This window comes from Armigeres subalbatus, chromosome 3, assembly GCF_024139115.2.
Source record: "Armigeres subalbatus isolate Guangzhou_Male chromosome 3, GZ_Asu_2, whole genome shotgun sequence".
Classification (NCBI taxonomy): domain Eukaryota; kingdom Metazoa; phylum Arthropoda; class Insecta; order Diptera; family Culicidae; genus Armigeres; species Armigeres subalbatus.
In genome coordinates this window covers 307,995,433-308,004,050 of record NC_085141.1, presented here as the reverse complement: position 1 = coordinate 308,004,050, position 8,618 = coordinate 307,995,433, and positions in this window count along the sequence as shown.

Sequence of the window (8,618 nt, the reverse complement as noted above, 5' to 3'; positions counted from 1 at the left end):
TGAAGAAATTCCCGTTCGAAGTCACGGTCTGCCGGATCGCATTCCTATTCGGATGTGGATTGAAGAAGCGGAACATTTCCGGCGGAGGGTCTGATGAGGATGAAGAGGTCAAAGACGAGCAGGAACTGAAGGGGGAGGATTTGGATTCGCAGGAGTACATACGAGGATGACGACCATCGTGAAGGAACGTTTTGGAGGTTTTATTAACGATGAGGTCGAGGTTGACGACGAAGTGGTAAAGGTCTCTGTTTTCAAGTGTATATAGACACCGTCCTCGCGTTTCTGGTTGCACCACTAAGCCGGATGAACCGAAAGGATATATCCCTGGAACCTATGGAAACTGATGTTGAAGCGCTATATACTGAAGAAATCACGAATTCGTATTATTCTACTGAATCTATTTCACGAGAAAAAGCTGGTGTCCATTTCAGTGCAATATAATCGGATATTCTGGTTGAGCGAACCATTACGGTTATTAGGAATAGCTAGAACGATGGTAAGGGTATGTTAAACTAAATAAAAATGTAAAAAATAATCAATCTAATTAATGGAACATTTAGTGATGGAGCATAGTACGCCTCCATACTGCAAAGGAGCATTGAAGCCAATGTAGATTAAGTTGCTACTTATTTAAATTCCTTATTATTATCGCTACCATCGCTATTCCCGAATAAAAAATACAGTAGAATAACAATACAATTTATTGTAACACTACTATTAATAACATTCAATTGGCAATAGATTATATTGTAAATGAAACCATACAAATACATTAGAATGCATTGTTATGAACCATTTACTCAAATGTAAATGAAGTTTTCGCAATAGAATGTACGGGTTGTTAAGTATCGTAACTATACAAAATCTGAGATTTTTCCATACATTTTTTTCGTCGCACAATAGAGTGTATGGTTAATATATTGTTGAAATATCCGATCAAAACTGTTCAAAATACAATGGATTGTATTGTGTTTGTATAGTAAAACAATACGATTTTAATTTCTCAGTTGTGACAGCTCTACTGTTCAACAATACAATTTAAAGGGAAAAAATGCATATTTGGCGCTATGAGGCAAATATTGTTATATAGTTTATATGCAATGTAAAGAAACGTTTCAAAAGTTATCAATGTATGAAACTTATGTACGAAAACGTTTCAAAAACAATTGCAAGTATAGTTACATTAGAGAAATATGTTGATGTATTGTATCCTCAGTGTTGATTCAATCTGTGCAACCATCAAGAAACAATGTATCCTATTGTATACCGTACATTTTATGGTAATTCAATTGTTTACACTAATGAACCAATAGTACATTTTTATCCGGGTTTGTTCTGAAAATATGTTTTATTTAAAATTTTCTTGTGTACACACTTAAATCGAGAATTTCAGCTCGGTAATATTGTTTACTGATTTTATTCGGTAAAAGCAAATTTAAACCGAGAGCTCAGTTAATTGAAAATACTTTGCTGATATACGCAATCATTTTTACCGCTATCTCAGTAGTTTAAAAAAGAATACTGAGTTTCGGCAATATGCATTACCGATCAACTCTGTTTTTAAAAAATGTTCTGCACTTGTCAAAAAATAAACCGATTACTCAGTAAACTTAAATGCGTTTTACTGAGCATCCGTTGAAACAAGTACCGAGTTCTCAGTTTAGGATCAAATCAAGTGCCGCCTGATATGGCGTCTTTTCTGCGAATCGAAATATCTGATGATCACTTCCTTTGCACGAGTTTTTTCGCATTTGTATAGTAACACCGGTCCTAATTAAATATTCAGGTAAGGTCCAGTATTTTTACCAGCATTGATAAGATTATTTTCCAATTTACAATAGATTTGTTGATAAATTTCATTAATTTTCTAGGCAAATAAAATAACCAAAAATTGCATCGCCCGTTCATGATGCCGCTGCTGCTTACAAGCATATTTTTGTCTAAATTCTGAACCCGGATCTATACTAATACTGCAGGTATGTAACTTTTATAAAATTACTGTTTCCCTAGATTTTTTTTCTTTACAAATTACATTCTACAGTTCTAGGAACAAAGTTGCAGGGCGACAATGAGGCCTATCCCGCTATTTCGGAGGTAGTTCTCCGAGATGGGAGTGAAGTAATGGCACTGGAAGAAGAAAGATGCAGAAAACCAAAAATTCTGACGCAAAAGCTTTGTATATATTTATATATAAAGACTAATAAAGAACTGAAATTTTATTTGTTGTTTTTTTTAATTTTAAATGAGGAAGAGGTAAATTAAATTACAATTTATTCGGTACTTTGAATTACAGAAGCCGGTTATGTTTTTACAGAACTACCAGTATTTTTTTACCGAGTGCTCAGTAACTATTACAAATCTGCTCGGTATTTTTTGACAATTCATTACCATGAATGCTGTACCGAGAACTCGGTAATATAATTCGATTACCGAGGTGACTACCGAGAGCTCAGCTGTTGAGAAATCGGTAATTCATTTACCGAGCCCGGTGAATAGAATTAAGTGTGTATGATGCATCGATGAATGCTTGCCTTCTGGGTGTGAAAAGTATGCATTTTAAATTTTATTCAGGGGGTAAAAATTAGAGGCCTGAATAAGAGAAACGCGGATAGAAAATATGACTCTGCCAACACTGCATTCAATCTTCTTCATCAAAGAACAACACATGAAAAGGAAGAAATGGTTTATGTGGATAAAATCTCACAATCCGCTATTTTGTGTCCACATCACATAACAATAAAATCCAGGCCTCTAGTAAAAATTATGCATTTAAATCGGAAAATAGGACTCAATATAACGCATTTTTCAATTTGCGCTATGAACTGAAAAGTATGCACATTCTGACGTATACGCGAAGTACACATAAGAGAGTAAACACAATTTACACCTTTTGTGGGTAGTCCCATTTTCCCAAGAATAGGCGTACTTTGTAGTCATAAAAGTGTAGTTTCAGATTACCGTGAACAAATAATCATTCATTACTTACTTAATAATGTAACAGAGCGGTTGGTACGAGATGTCCCCGTTCTAAGTCTTAAATGTGAAATCCAGTTAAATTGGTTTTCATAGTTATATATGTAGTATATATATGTACCAGCGTGAATGAAAATTCTGTATGTTTAAAAATAGTAACCAAGAAATAAAAAAAGAAATAAAAAAAAATTGAAAACGAAAAAAATATTCTTTAAATTATTCACTAAAAAACGGACCACCTGCATTTGAATCTAAAACCTATTTTGCTGGACTGCATACAATGCTCAAATTGAAAATAAACAAAACGAAATGACGTACGACTACCGCATCGCTAACAGTACATGTTCTTCGAGTATAAAAGCGCATGCATGACAGTGAACTCGTCACTTTTTCGACGGACGCGGAACAGGCAGCCACAGCTCTACTCTATTCGGCAGAGCGCGGGAGCTGCCTGGAGGACCAGCTCCGCTTCGATCCGGGCAAGCGGGTGGCACCACCCTCGTCAGTCGAAACGTGGGAGCCGACCTGTGGACCAGCTACGTTCTATTACTTGAGCGTGGGAGCCGCCTGGAGGACCAGCTCCGCTTCGATCCGAATAAGCGGGTTGCACCATATCCGCCTGTCGAAGCGTGGGAGCCGATGTGTGGACCAGCTCCGCTCTATTACTTGAGCGTGGGAGCCCTTCGGAGGAACGGCTCCGCTTCGACCGGGTAAGCGGGTGGCACCGCCCCATCAGTCGAAGCGTGAGAGTCGCTTCAGTGGCCGGTGACGCGGTCCTGATGCGGAGGAAGAATAGCTAGGCGAAACGTCAGATTACGACAATGGCGTGGACGGTAGATGCCGAATCTACGACGGAAACTTGTGAGTAAAATTTAAAAGCTTTGATAGAGTCTGGACTCCGGTGAAAAAGACGGATGTCGACAATTTGGGACCCCGATGAAAAAGGCGGTGGTCTGATAAATAAGGGACCCCGATAGAAAAGGCGGTGGTCGGATAAATATGCGACCCCGATGGAAAAGGCGGTGGTCTGATACAGATAAGAGACCCCGATGGAAAAGGCGGTGGTCAGATAAATATGGTGAACAGATAAATATGGTAGGCCTGACAAGTTCTTTCCATTATTGCATGGCCGAAATCAGTTGTAGGCTGATTTTTGCAATTCGAAAATGTGAGATTTGATATGAGATAAAGATCATTGACGTTTTTCTGATTCGGATACAAGATTGGCGTTGTAGAGCCTGATAAGTTCTATCCATGATTACATGTAAGAAATCAACTGTTGATTGGTTTTCGGGGTACTAACCTGAGAGATTTGATATGCGAAGAAGATTGTTAATGCTTTTCGGATTCGGATGCAAGATTGACGTTGCCGAGCCTGATAAGTTCTATTCATGATTGCATGACCGAAATCAATTGTAGGCTGGTTTTGAAGTTCGGAAAATTTTGATATGCGAAGACGATCATTGATGTTTTCGCTGATTCGGATGCAAGATTGACGTTGCAGAGCCTGACAAGTTCTATTCATGATAGTAGGAACGAAATCAGTTGTAGGCTGGGTTTTGGAGTTCGAAAAAGTAAGATTTTAAATGCGAGGAAGATCATTGTTGCTTTTTTTCTGATTCGGATGCAAGATTGGCGTTGTAGAGCCTGACAAGTTCTATTCATGATTGCATGACCGAAATCATTTTTTTTGTTTTTGGAATTCGAAAAAGTTAGATTTGATATGCGAAGAAGATGATTGATGCTTTTCTTCTTATTCGGATGCAAGATTGACGTTGTAGAGCCTGACAAGTTCTATTCATGATTGCATGACCGAAATGATTTTTTTGTTTTTGGAATTCGAAAAAGTTATATTTGATATACGAAGAAGGTGATTTACGCTTGCTTTTTTCCTGATTCGGATGCAAGATTGACGTTGTAGAGCCTGACAAGTTCGACAATCATCTTGCATGACCGAATTAAGTTTTTTTTTATTTTGGAGTTCGAAAAAATAAGATTTGATATGCGAAGAATATCATTGTTGTTTGTTTCTGATTCGGATGCAAGATTGACGTTGTAGAGCCTGACAAGTTCTATTCATGATTGCATGACCGAATTATTTTTTTGGATTTTGGAATTTGGTTTTTGGAGTTCGAAAAAGTTAGATTCGATATGCGAAGAAGATCATTGTTTTTTTTTCTGATTCGGAAGCAAAATTGAAGTTGTAGAGCCTGACAAGTTCTAATCATGATTGCATGACCGAAATCATTTTTTTGTTTTTGGAATTCGAAAAAGTTATATTTGATATGCGAAGAAGGTGATTGACGCTTGCTTTTTCCTGATTCGGATGCAAAATTGACGTTGTAGAGCCTGACAAGTTCTATTCATGATTGCATATCCGAAATCATTTTGTTTGGGTTTTGGAGTTCAAAAAAGTAAGATTTGATATGCGAAGAAGATCATTGATGATTTTTCCAGATTCGTATGCAAGATTGATGTTTTAGAGCCTAACAAGTTCTGTTCATGATTGCATGACCGGGTTGGAGTTTGGTTTTTGGAGTTTGAAAAAATAAGATTTGATATGCGAAGAAAATCATAGTTGTTTTTTTCTGATTCAGATGCAAGATTGACGTTGTAGAGACTGACAAGTTCTATTCATGATTGCATGACCGAATTAATTTTTTTGGATTTTGGAGTTTGGTTTTTGGAGCTCGAAAAAGTAAGATTTGATATGCGAAGAAGTCAAATTTGAAAAAGTCAGATTTGATATGCGAAGAAGATGATTGATGCTTTTCTTCTTATTTGGATGGAAGATTGACGTTGTAGAGCCTGGCAAGTTTTGTTGATGATTACATGAACGATATCAATTGGTTTTTAGAGTTTGAAAAAGTTAGATTTGATATGCGAAAAAGAACATTGTAGTTTTTTTTCTGATGATGGTGCAAGATTGGCGTTGTAGAGCCTGACAAGTTCTATTCATGATTGCATGACCGAAATCATTTTTTTGTTTTTGGAATTCGAAAAAGTTAGATTTGATATGCGAAGAAGATGATTGATGCTTTTCTTCTTATTCGGATGAAAGATTGACGTTGTAGAGCCTGACAAGTTCTATCATGATTGCATGACCGAAATCATTTTTTGTTTTGGAATTCAGAAAAAGTTATATTTGATATACGAAGAAGGTGATTTACGCTTGCTTTTTTCCTGATTCGGATGCAAGATTGACGTTGTAGAGCCTGACAAGTTCGACAATCATCTTGCATGACCGAATTAAGTTTTTTTTTATTTTGGAGTTCGAAAAAATAAGATTTGATATGCGAAGAATATCATTGTTGTTTGTTTCTGATTCGGATGCAAGATTGACGTTGTAGAGACTGACAAGTTCTATTCATGATTGCATGACCGAATTATTATTTGGATTTTGGAATTTGGTTTTTGGAGTTCGAAAAAGTTAGATTTGATATGCGAAGAAGATCATTGTTTTTTTCTAATTCGGATGCAGAATTGACGTTGTAGAGCCTGACAAGTTCTATTCATGATTGCATGACCGAAATCATTTTTTTGTTTTTGGAATTCGAAAAAGTTATATTTGATATGCGAAGAAGGTGATTGACGCTTGCTTTTTCCTGATTCGGATGCAAAATTGACGTTGTAGAGCCTGACAAGTTCTATTCATGATTGCATATCCGAAATCATTTTGTTTGGGTTTTGGAGTTCAAAAAGTAAGATTTGATATGCGAAGAAGATCATTGATGATTTTTCCAGATTCGTATGCAAGATTGATGTTTTAGAGCCTAACAAGTTCTGTTCATGATTGCATGACCGGGTTGGAGTTTGGTTTTGGAGTTTGAAAAATAAGATTTGATATGCGAAGAAAATCATAGTTGTTTTCTGATTCAGATGCAAGATTGACGTTGTAGAGACTGACAAGTTCTGTTCATGATTGCATGACCGAATTATTATTTTTTGGATTTTGGAGTTTGGTTTTGGAGTTCGAAAAAGTAAGATTTGATATGCGAAGAAGTCAAATTTGAAAAAGTCATATTTGATATGCGAAGAAATCAGATTTGATATGCGAAGAAGATGATTGATGCTTTTCTTCTTATTTGGATGCAAGATTGACGTTGTAGAGCCTGGCAAGTTTTGTTGATGATTACATGAACGATATCAATTGGTTTTTAGAGTTTGAAAAAGTTAGATTTGATATGCGAAAAAGAACATTGTAGTTTTTTTTCTGATGATGGTGCAAGATTGGCGTTGTAGAGCCTGACAAGTTCTATTCATGATTGCATGACCGAAATCATTTTTTTGGTTTTTGGAGTTTGGAGCTCGAAAAAAAAAGTTTTGATATGCAAAGAAGATCATTGATGCTTTTTCCAGATTCGTATGCAAGATTGACGTTTTAAGCCTGACAAGTTCTATTCATGACCGAAATTATTTTGTTTGGTTTTTGGTTTTTGGCGTTCGAAAAAGTAAGATTTGATATGCGAAGAAGATAACTGTTGCCTTTTCTGATTCGGATACAAGATTGTCGTTGTAGAGCCTAACAAGCTCTATTCATGATTGCGTGATCAAAATCAATTGTAGGCTGGGTTTTGGAGATTGAAAATGTAAGATTTGATATGTGGAGAAGATTATTAATCCAATTTCTAATTTGATAGATCAGATATAAACTTACTTACTTACTTATGGATCCTGTACACCTCCGGTGGTGCAAAGGGCCGACTTGAAAGATCTCCATCCTGAGCGATGCCCGGCCCAGCAGATATAAAGACTATTGTTATTCAAAACTACAATGCTCGATTTTCGAGTATCAATGTTACATTACAATATGTAACATAATAACAGATTTAAGACCTTTGGCAAGAGTACAGGAGAGGAGTATTGTAGTATATATATGTACCAGCGTGAATGAAAATTCTGTATGTTTAAAAATAGTAACCAAGAAATAAAAAAAGAAATAAAAAAAAATTGAAAACGAAAAAAATATTCTTTAAATTATTCACTAAAAAACGGACCACCTGCATTTGAATCTAAAACCTATTTTGCTGGACTGCATACAATGCTCAAATTGAAAATAAACAAAACGAAATGACGTACGACTACCGCATCGCTAACAGTACATGTTCTTCGAGTATAAAAGCGCATGCATGACAGTGAACTCGTCACTTTTTCGACGGACGCGGAACAGGCAGTCACAGCTCCGCTCTATTCAGCACAGCGTGGGAGCCGCCTGGAGGACCAGCTCCGCTTCGATCCGGGAAAGCGGGTGGCGTGGCACCGCCCTCGTCAGTCGAAGCGTGGGAGCCGACGTATGGACCAGCTCCGCTCTATTCCTTGAGCGTGGGAGCCGCCTGGAGGACCAGCTCCGCTTCGATCTGGGCAAGCGGGTGGCACCGCACCCGCCAGTCGAAGCGTGGGAGCCGACGTGTGGACCAGCTCCGCTCTATTACTTGAGCGTGGGAGCCCTTCGGAGGAACGGCTCCGCTTCGACCGGGTTAGCGGGTGGCACCGCCCCCATCAGTCGAGTCGCTTCAGTGGCCGGTGACGCGGAGGAAGAATAGCTAGGCGAAACGTCAGATTACGACAATATATTCAACAACACTGCACAGTAGGCCTGGCCGCTTTTATGTGTGAACTATACATCAATGATATGCTCCAAATAT